Genomic DNA, 12,534 nt, shown 5'->3' with positions numbered 1-12,534 from the left:
CACCTAATGACATCTAGTTTATTGTCTGATCACTGTACCCTGTGACACCTAATGACATCTAGTTTATTGTCTGATCACTGTACCCTGTGACTGGGTATCATACACCTAATGACATCTAGTTTAGTGTCTGATCACTGTACCCTGTGACTGGGTATCATACACCTAATGACATCTAGTTTATTGTCTGATCACTGTACCATGTGACTGGGTATCATACACCTAATGACATCTAGTTTATTGTCTGATCACTGTACCATGTGACTGGGTATCTGACACCTAATGACATCTAGTTTATTGTCTGATCACTGTACCATGTGACTGGGTATCATACACCTAATGACATCTAGTTTATTGTCTGATCACTGTACCCTGTGACTGGGTATCATACACCTAATGACATCTAGTTTATTGTCTGATCACTGTACCCTGTGACTGGGTATCATACACCTAATGACATCTAGTTTAGTGTCTGATCACTGTACCATGTGACTGGGTATCATACACCTAATGACATCTAGTTTATTGTCTGATCACTGTACCATGTGACTGGGTATCATACACCTAATGACATCTAGTTTAGTGTCTGATCACTGTACCATGTGACTGGGTATCATACACCTAATGACATCTAGTTTATTGTCTGATCACTGTACCATGTGACTGGGTATCATACACCTAATGACATCTAGTTTACTGTCTGATCACTGTACCCTGTGACTGGGTATCATACACCTAATGACATCTAGTTTATTGTCTGATCACTGTACCATGTGACTGGGTATCATACACCTAATGACATCTAGTTTATTGTCTGATCACTGTACCCTGTGACTGGGTATCATACACCTAATGACATCTAGTTTATTGTCTGATCACTGTACCATGTGACTGGGTATCATACACCTAATGACATCTAGTTTATTGTCTGATCACTGTACCATGTGACTGGGTATCATACACCTAATGACATCTAGTTTATTGTCTGATCACTGTACCATGTGACTGGGTATCATACACCTAATGACATCTAGTTTATTGTCTGATCACTGTACCATGTGACTGGGTATCATACACCTAATGACATCTAGTTTATTGTCTGATCACTGTACCATGTGACTGGGCATCATACACCTAATGACATCTAGTTTATTGTCTGATCACTGTACCATGTGACTGGGTATCATACACCTAATGACATCTAGTTTACTGTCTGATCACTGTACCATGTGACTGGGTATCATACACCTAATGACATCTAGTTTATTGTCTGATCACTGTACCCTGTGACTGGGTATCATACACCTAATGACATCTAGTTTATTGTCTGATCACTGTACCCTGTGACACTTAATGACATCTAGTTTAGTGTCTGATCACTGTACCATGTGACTGGGTATCTGACACCTAATGACATCTAGTTTATTGTCTGATCACTGTACCATGTGACTGGGTATCATACACCTAATGACATCTAGTTTATTGTCTGATCACTGTACCATGTGACTGGGTATCATACACCTAATGACATCTAGTTTAGTGTCTGATCACTGTACCATGTGACACCTAATGACATCTAGTTTAGTGTCTGATCACTGTACCCTGTGACACCTAATGACATGTAGTTTAGTGTCTGATCACTGTACCCTGTGACACTTAATGACATCTAGTTTATTGTCTGATCACTGTACCCTGTGACACCTAATGACATCTAGTTTAGTGTCTGATCACTGTACCCTGTGACACCTAATGACATGTAGTTTAGTGTCTGATCACTGTACCCTGTGACACTTAATGACATCTAGTCTGAGGTCTGGTTACTGTGACTAATAAAACATGAACAAGTAAGATATAAGCAACAAGAACAGGTGACAATGCTGGGTGACAGTCTGGGGTTATGTTACTGCTCTATAAAGCCTGGGTACAGCTGTGGGTCTCTCTCTGCCAGGCTATCAGGAAGGTACAGATACTCACTTACTGTGGTCCTGGGTCTGCTGGTTCCTGAGTCGTCTGCCAGTTCCTGAACTTCCTGAAACAGAGAAATGAAAGTGAAACAAGAATTTGTCATCTGCAGGAATAAGGAGGGAGAGGGGGAGGTGACAAAACCAGTGTACACTCCCTACTAACTAGTGATCTGTAGACTCATCTTGTGTGCAACAGATTCATGAGAGAGAACAGACACAGACAGATAGACACAGACTGACAGACAGACTGACATAGAGACACAGACTGACAGAAACAGACTGACATACAGACACAGACAGAAACAGACTGACATACAGACACAGACTGACATACAGACACAAACAGAAACAGACTGACATACAGACACAGACTGACATACAGACACAGACAGAAACAGACTGACATACAGACACAGACTGACATACAGACACAAACAGAAACAGACTGACATACAGACACAAACTTACAGACATAGACTGATAGACACAGACTGACAGAAACAGACTGACATACAGACACAGACAGAAACAGACTGACATACAGACACAGACAGAAACAGACTGACATACAGACACAGACTGACATACAGACACAAACAGAAACAGACTGACATACAGACACAGACAGACACAGACTGACATACAGACACAAACTTACAGACACAGACTGACAGAAACAGACTGACATACAGACACAGACAGAAACAGACTAACATACAGATACAGATTGACACACAGACAGAAACAGACTGACAGACAAACAGACTAACATACAGCCAGAAACAGACAGACACAGACTGACAGACAAACACAGACAGAAACAGACTGACAGACAGACACAGACTGACATACAGACACAGACTGACATACAGACACAGACTGACATGCAGACACAGACAGACACAGACTGACATACAGACACAGACAGACAAAAACAGACTGACAGACAGAGACAGAAACAGACTAACATACAGACACAGACTGACAGACAGACACAGACAGAAACAGACTGACATACAGAAACAGCTTGACACACAGACAGAAGAAACAGACTAACATACAGACAGAAACAGACAGACACAGACTGACAGAAACAGACTGACAGACAAACAAAGACAGAAACAGACTGACAGACAGACAAAAACAGACTGACATACAGACACAGACTGACATGCAGACACAGACAGAAACAGACACAGACAGAAACAGACTAACATACAGACAGACACAGACTGACAGACAGACACAGACAAAAATTGACATGCAGACACAGACAGACACAGACTGACATACAGACACAGACAGAAATAGACTGACATACAGACACAGACAGAAACAGACTGACAAACCCAGAGACAGAAACAGACTGACATACAGACACAGACAGAAACAGACTGACATACAGACAGAAACAGACTGACAGACAGACACAGACAGAAACAGCTTGACACACAGACAGAAACAGACTGACAGACAAACAGACTAAGACACAGACTGACAGACAAACACTAACAGACACAGACTGACATACAGACACAGACTGACATGCAGACACAGACTGACATACAGAAACAGACTGACAGACCCAGAGACAGAAACAGACTGACATACAGACAGAAACAGACTGACATACAGAGACAGAAACAGACTGACATACAGACACAGACAGAAACAGACTGACATACAGACACAGACAGAAACAGACTGACAGACCCAGAGACAGAAACAGACTGACATACAGACACAGACAGAAACAGACTGACAGACCCAGAGACAGAAACAGACTGACATACAGACACAGACAGAAACAGACTGACATACAGACACAGACTGACATGCAGACACAGACTGACATGCAGACACAGACTGACATACAGACACAGACAGAAACAGACTGACATACAGACACAGAAACAGACTGACATACAGACACAGAAACAGACTGACATACAGACACAGAAACAGACTGACAGACCCAGAGACAGAAACAGACTGACATACAGACACAGACAGAAACAGACAGACAGAAACAGACTGACATACAGACACAGACAGAAACAGACTGACATACAGACACAGACAGAAACAGACTGACATACAGACACAGACAGAAACAGACTGACAGACCCAGAGACAGAAACCGACTGACATACAGACACAGACAGAAACAGACTGACAGACCCAGAGACAGAAACAGACTGACATACAGACACAGAGACAGAAACAGACTGACATACAGACACAGACAGACAGAAACAGACTGACATACAGAAACAGACAGAAACAGACTGACATACAGACACAGACAGAAACAGACTGACATACAGACACAGAAACAGACTGACAGACAGAGACAGAAACAGACTGACATACAGACACAGAGACAGAAACAGACTGACATACAGACACAGACAGACAGAAACAGACTGACATACAGACACAGACAGAAACAGACTGACATACAGACACAGACAGAAACAGACTGACAGACCCAGAGACAGAAACAGACTGACATACAGACACAGACAGAAACAGACTGACATACAGACACAGACAGAAACAGACTGACATACAGACACAGAGACAGAAACAGACTGACAGACAGAAACAGACTGACAGACAGACAGAGACTGACATACAGACAGACAGACACACATATAACAAACAAATGGAGTACAGCACCCACCACTCACAAGACACGGAGAGGGCCTACCAAGCCCAGAACTTCAGCTTGTGATAAACAGTGACGACCTTTATTATGCATACAGGGTCCAAATCAGCAACATTTTGGGCAACAACTTAGCCCTTTGTCAAGCTTAACAAAGAATGAAATAAGACAGTGTTTAAATAGCCATAATGGCGCCAAACAATCGTGTTCAACATAACATGTTGCCATCTAGTGGTATAATGTGAATATTACAAGAAACACAATGTTGCAATAGTGATACAATATATCCATCAAAAACAATTGCAATAGTGCCATATAATAGATAGTACATGTATGTGTATAAATAATTTTTGATGTGATCATAGTGTACAAATATTTATAAAACAATAAAAATATTACTAATACATAATCTAAATGACTTAAAAACAATTGAATCATATCTAAAAATACATAATCACAACATATAACATTCAATCAAAAAACTAATAAATGGATATTCAGAAAAATATATAAAATAAACCTTCATAATCCCCTATCATGTAGAATACATCAAATTCGGAAACCTAAACAAATTAATGTATAAATATATTAATATACAGATATATGCTACCAAAATGCTGACCAATTGCAGTCCCTACACAATTCATTAATCCAAAAGGTTTCCCTTTTGCTCAATAAGATCTCCCTGTCTCCACCTCTTCTTGGTATATGCACTTGCTCAATGATCTGAAATCGAAGCTGGATAATATTATGCCCCTCCTCCAAAAAATAAGAAGAGAGTGGGGCATCCTTATCACTGCATCTGATATTTGACTTGTGTTCAGATATCATTTCACGTGCCTCTCTAGTAGATTGTCCAATATATAATAATGACCATGGACATATTATGGCATAAATAATATATCTTGATCTAAAAGGCAAATATTCCTTAATCGTGCACCTCCTGCCTGTATATGAGTGACAGAACTTGTAACCTGTAATTATAGAATAGCAATTGATATAAGATAAACATGGAAAACAACCTCTACGTACTTGGCCAGTAAAAGTTCTCTGAACACTTTTGTTACTTCCTACATCGGCCTTAACCAATCTATCTTTCATATTCGTACGTCTTTTGTAAGCTGGAGGATCAGCAAATGCTTTAGTCTCTGGATGCATTTCTGTAAGATTTAACAATACTTAATAACAAGAGAACTTCTAGTGTTGTACTGTGATACAAAAAAAAAGTCCTCTTACTGTATAAGACACAAATTTATTTGACCCAGAAATTATATTTTGTTTCTCTTTCTGTATAAGTTCAGTAGGATACTCTCTTAACAGAAATGTATTTGACATTTGCTCTAATCGTAATTTTTTCACTGCAGGATCTGATACAATGCGATCAACCCGCAACAACTGGCTCCTAGGTATAGCCTTAAATTACAGGATGGATGAAAACTGCCATATAACAGCATATTAATCTTCTCAAAATATCATTTCTGGGTCAAATAAATTTGTATCTAATAGATAAAATCTCCTCCAGCAGCAGCACAGTCACTAACTGTATACAGGTTATAGATAAAATCTCCCCCAGCAGCAGCACAGTCACTAACTGTATACAGGTTATAGATAAAATCTCCCCCAGCAGCAGCACAGTCACTAACTGTATACAGGTTATAGATAAAATCTCCCCCAGCAGCAGCACAGTCACTAACTGTATACAGGTTATAGATAAAATCTCCCCCAGCAGCAGCAGCACAGTCACTAACTGTATACAGGTTATAGATAAAATCTCCCCCAGCAGCAGCAGCACAGTCACTAACTGTATACAGGTTATAGATAAAATCTCCCCCAGCAGCAGCACAGTCACTAACTGTATACAGGTTATAGATAAAATCTCCCCCAGCAGCAGCACAGTCACTAACTGTATACAGGGTTATAGATAAAATCTCCCCCAGCAAGCAGCACAGTCACTAACTGTATACAGGTTATAGATAAAATCTCCCCAGCAGCAGCACAGTCACTAACTGTATACAGGTTATAGATAAAATCTCCCCCAGCAGCAGCGAGCACAGTCACTAACTGTATACAGGGTTATAGATAAAATCTCCCCCCATCAGCAGCACAGTCACTAACTGTATACAGGTTATAGATAAAATCTCCCCCAGCAGCAGCACAGTCACTAACTGTATACAGGTTATAGATAAAATCTCCCCCAGCAGCAGCACAGTCACTAACTGTATACAGGTTATAGATAAAATCTCCCCCAGCAGCAGCACAGTCACTAACTGTATACAGGTTATAGATAAAATCTCCCCCAGCAGCAGCAGCACAGTCACTAACTGTATACAGGTTATAGATAAAATCTCCCCCAGCAGCAGCACAGTCACTAACTGTATACAGGTTATAGATAAAATCTCCCCCCAGCAGCAGCACAGTCACTAACTGTATACAGGTTATAGATAAAATCTCCCCCAGCAGCAGCACAGTCACTAACTGTATACAGGTTATAGATAAAATCTCCCCCAGCAGCAGCACAGTCACTAACTGTATACAGGTTATAGATAAAATCTCCCCCAGCAGCACAGCACAGTCACTAACTGTATACAGGTTATAGATAAAATCTCCCCCAGCAGCAGCACAGTCACTAACTGTATACAGGTTATAGATAAAAATCTCCCCCAGCAGCAGCACAGTCACTAACTGTATACAGGTTATAGATAAAATCTCCCCCACAGCAGAACAGTCACTAACTGTATACAGCTTATAGATAAAATCTCCCCCAGCAGCAGCACAGTCACTAACTGTATACAGGTTATAGATAAAATCTCCCCCAGCAGCAGCACAGTCACTAACTGTATACAGGTTATAGATAAAATCTCCCCCAGCAGCACAGTCACTAACCTGTATACAGGTATAGATAAAATCTCCCCCCCCAGCAGCACAGTCACTAACTGTATACAGTTTATAGATAAAATCTCCCCCCAGCAGCAGCACAGTCACTAACTGTATACAGGTTATAGATAAAATCTCCCCCAGCAGCAGCACAGTCACTAACTGTATACAGGTTATAGATAAAATCTCCCCCAGCAGCAGCACCAGTCACTAACTGTATACAGGTTATAGATAAAATCTCCCCCAGCAGCAGCACACAGTCACTAACTGTATACAGGTTATAGATAAAATCTCCCCCAGCAGCAGCACAGTCACTAACTGTATACAGGTTATAGATAAAATCTCCCCCAGCAGCAGCAGCACAGTCACTAACTGTATACAGGTTATAGATAAAATCTCCCCCAGCAGCAGCAGCAGTCACTAACTGTATACAGGTTATAGATAAAATCTCCCCAGCAGCAGCAGCACAGTCACTAACTGTATACAGGTTATAGATAAAATCTCCCCCAGCAGCAGCACAGTCACTAACTGTATACAGGTTATAGATAAAATCTCCCCCAGCAGCAGCAGCACAGTCACTAACTGTATACAGGTTATAGATAAAATCTCCCCCAGCAGCAGCACAGTCACTAACTGTATACAGGTTATAGATAAAATCTCCCCCAGCAGCAGCACCACCGACACTAACTGTATACAGGTTATAGATAAAATCTCCCCCAGCAGCAGCAGCACAGTCACTAACTGTATACAGGTTATAGATAAAATCTCCCCCCAGGCAGCAGCACAGTCACTAACTGTATACAGGTTATAGATAAAATCTCCCCCAGCAGCAGCAGCACAGTCACTAACTGTATACAGGTTATAGATAAAATCTCCCCCAGCAGCAGCACAGTCACTAACTGTATACAGGTTATAGATAAAATCTCCCCCAGCAGCAGCACAGTCACTAACTGTATACAGCTTATAGATAAAATCTCCCCACAGCAGCATCAGTCACTAACTGTATACAGGTTATAGATAAAATCTCCCCCAGCAGCAGCACAGTCACTAACTGTATACAGGTTATAGATAAAATCTCCCCCAGCAGCAGCAGCACAGTCACTAACTGTATACAGGTTATAGATAAAATCTCCCCAGCAGCAGCACAGTCACTAACTGTATACAGGTTATAGATAAAATCTCCCCCAGAAGCAGCACAGTCACTAACTGTATACAGGTTATAGATAAAATCTCCCCCAGCAGCAGCACAGTCACTAACTGTATACAGGTTATAGATAAAATCTCCCCCAGCAGCAGCAGCACAGTCACTAACTGTATACAGGTTATAGATAAAATCTCCCCCAGCAGCAGCACAGTCACTAACTGTATACAGGTTATAGATAAAATCTCCCCCAGCAGCAGCACAGTCACTAACTGTATACAGGTTATAGATAAAATCTCCCCCAGCAGCAGCACAGTCACTAACTGTATACAGGTTATAGATAAAATCTCCCCCAGCAGCAGCAGCACAGTCACTAACTGTATACAGGTTATAGATAAAATCTCCCCCAGCAGCAGCACAGTCACTAACTGTATACAGGTTATAGATAAAATCTCCCCCAGCAGCAGCAGCACAGTCACTAACTGTATACAGGTTATAGATAAAATCTCCCCCAGCAGCAGCACAGTCACTAACTGTATACAGGTTATAGATAAAATCTCCCCCAGCAGCAGCACAGTCACTAACTGTATACAGGTTATAGATAAAATCTCCCCCAGCAGCAGCACAGTCACTAACTGTATACAGATTATAGATAAAATCTCCCCAGCAGCAGCAGCACAGTCACTAACTGTATACAGGGTTAAAGATAAAATCTCCCCCAGCAGCAAGCACAGTCACTAACTGTATACAGGTTATAGATAAAATCTCCCCCAGCAGCAGCAGCACAGTCACTAACTGTATACAGGTTATAGATGAAAATCTCCCCCAGCAGCAGCAGCACAGTCACTAACTGTATACAGGTTATAGATAAGAATCTCCGCCAGCAGCAGCACAGTCACTAACGAGTAGATACAGGTTTATAGATAAAATCTCCCCCTGCAGCAGCAGCACAGTCACTAACTGTATACAGGTTATAGATAAAATCTCCCCCAGCAGCTGCACAGTCACCTAACTGTATACAGGTTTATAGATAAAATCTCCCCCAGCAGGCGAGCATCACAGTCACTAACTTATACAGGTTATAGATAAAATCTCCCCCAGCAGCAGCACAGTCACTAACTGTTTATAGATAAAATCTCCCCCAGCAGCAGCACAGTCACTAACTGTATACAGGTTATAGATAAAATCTCCCCCAGCAGCAGCACAGTCACTAACTGTATACAGGTTATAGATAAAATCTCCCCCAGCAGCAGCAGCACAGTCACTAACTGTATACAGGTTATAGATAAAATCTCCCCCAGCAGCAGCAGCACAGTCACTAACTGTATACAGGTTATAGATAAAATCTCCCCCAGCAGCAGCACAGTCACTAACTGTATACAGGTTATAGATAAAATCTCCCCCAGCAGCAGCAGCACAGTCACTAACTGTATACAGGTTATAGATAAAATCTCCCCCAGCAGCAGCAGCACAGTAACTAACTGTATACAGGTTATAGATAAAATCTCCCCCAGCAGCACAGTCACTAACTGTATACAGGTTATAGATAAAATCTCCCCCAGCAGCACAGTCACTAACTGTATACAGGTTATAGATAAAATCTCCCCCAGCAGCAGCAGTACAGTCACTAACTGTATACAGGTTATAGATAAAATCTCCCCCAGCAGCAGCACAGTCACTAACTGTATACAGGTTATAGATAAAATCTCCCCAGCAGCAGCAGCACAGTCACTAACTGTATACAGGTTATAGATAAAATCTCCCCCAGCAGCAGCAGCACAGTCACTAACTGTATACAGGTTATAGATAAAATCTAACCCAGCAGCAGCACAGTCACTAACTGTATACAGGTAATAGATAAAATCTCCCCCAGCAGCAGCACAGTCACTAACTGTATACAGGTTATAGATAAAATCTCCCCCAGCAGTAGCACAGTCACTAACTGTATACAGGTTATAGATAAAATCTCCCCCAGCAGCAGCACAGTCACTAACTGTATACAGGTTATAGATAAAATCTCACCCAGCAGCAGCAAAGTCACTAACTGTATACAGGTTATAGATAAAAATCTCCCCCAGCGCAGCACAGTCCACTAACTGTATACAGGTTATAGATAAAATCTCCCCAGCAGCAGCACAGTCACTAACTGTATACAGGTTATAGTTAAAATCTCCCCCAGCAGCGCACAGTCACTAACTGTATACAGGTTATAGATAAAATCTCCCCCAGCACGCAGCTACAGTCACTAACTGTATAAAGGTTAGTAGATAAAATCTCCCCCTAGCAGCAGCAGCACCGTCACTTTCTGTATACAGGTTATAGATAAATCTCCCCCAGCAGCAGCACAGTCACTAACTGTATACAGGTTATAGATAAAATCTCCCCAGCAGCAGCACAGTCACTAACTGTATACAGGTTATAGATAAAATCTCCCCCAGCAGCAGCACAGTCACTAACTGTATACAGGTTATAGATAAAATCTCCCCCACAGCAGCAGCACAGTCACTAACTGTATACAGGTTATAGATAAAATCTCCCCCAGCAGCAGCACAGTCACTAACTGTATACAGGTTATAGATAAAATCTCCCCCAGCAGCAGCACAGTCACTAACTGTATACAGGTTATAGATAAAATCTCCCCCAGCAGCAGCACAGTCACTAACTGTATACAGGTTATAGATAAAATCTCCCCCAGCAGCAGCAGCACAGTCACTAACTGTATACAGGTTATAGATAAAATCTCCCCCAGCAGCAGCACAGTCACTAACTGTATACAGGTTATAGATAAAATCTCCCCCAGCAGCAGCAGCACAGTCACTAACTGTATACAGGTTATAGATAAAATCTCCCCCAGCAGCAGCACAGTCACTAACTGTATACAGGTTATAGATAAAATCTCCCCAGCAGCAGCACAGTCACTAACTGTATACAGGTTATAGATAAAATCTCCCCCAGCAGCAGCACAGTCACTAACTGTATACAGGTTATAGATAAAATCTCCCCCAGCAGCAGCACAGTCACTAACTGTATACAGGTTATAGATAAAATCTCCCCCAGCAGCAGCACAGTCACTAACTGTATACAGGTTATAGATAAAATCTCCCCCAGCAGCAGCAGCACAGTCACTAACTGTATACAGGTTATAGATAAAATCTCCCCCCAGCAGCAGCAGCACAGTCACTAACTGTATACAGGTTATAGATAAAATCTCCCCCAGCAGCAGCAGCACAGTCACTAACTGTATACAGGTTATAGATAAAATCTCCCCCAGCAGCAGCAGCACAGTCACTAACTGTATACAGGTTATAGATAAAATCTCCCAGCAGCAGCAGCACAGTCACTAACTGTATACAGGTTATAGATAAAATCTCCCCCAGCAGCAGCACAGTCACTAACTGTATACAGGTTATAGATAAAATCTCCCCCAGCAGCAGCACAGTCACTAACTGTATACAGGTTATAGATAAAATCTCCCCCAGCAGCAGCACAGTCACTAACTGTATACAGGTTATAGATAAAATCTCCCCCAGCAGCAGCAGCACAGTCACTAACTGTATACAGGTTATAGATAAAATCTCCCCCAGCAGCAGCAGCACAGTCACTAACTGTATACAGGTTATAGATAAAATCTCCCCCAGCAGCACAGTCACTAACTGTATACAGGTTATAGATAAAATCTCCCCCAGCAGCAGCAGCACAGTCACTAACTGTATACAGTTATAGATAAAATCTACCCCAGCAGCACAGTCACTAACTGTATACAGGTTATAGATAAAATCTCCCCCAGCAGCAGCACAGTCACTAACTGTATACAGGTTATAGATAAAATCTCCCCCGTGCAGCAGCACATCACTAACTGTATACAGTTATAGATAAAATCTCCTCCCAGC

General features: G+C 41.7%; 1 long non-coding RNA gene across 1 annotated transcript; it reads right to left on the bottom strand.

Moving 5' to 3' along the window:
- Positions 1-1,986: 1,986 nt before the first annotated feature.
- On the bottom strand, positions 1,987-5,790 carry LOC128644232 (uncharacterized). The gene is made up of 3 exons (XR_008399958.1): positions 5,662-5,790; positions 4,648-4,776; positions 1,987-2,026 (listed from the first exon to the last, which is right to left on the bottom strand). It is a non-coding gene; the product is annotated as an uncharacterized LOC128644232 (long non-coding RNA).
- Positions 5,791-12,534: the final 6,744 nt, after the last annotated feature.

This window comes from Bombina bombina, unplaced genomic scaffold (assembly GCF_027579735.1).
Source record: "Bombina bombina isolate aBomBom1 unplaced genomic scaffold, aBomBom1.pri scaffold_1615, whole genome shotgun sequence".
Classification (NCBI taxonomy): domain Eukaryota; kingdom Metazoa; phylum Chordata; class Amphibia; order Anura; family Bombinatoridae; genus Bombina; species Bombina bombina.
Note: the sequence above shows the minus strand (reverse complement) of the source record. Positions and strands in the feature narration are given on the sequence as shown.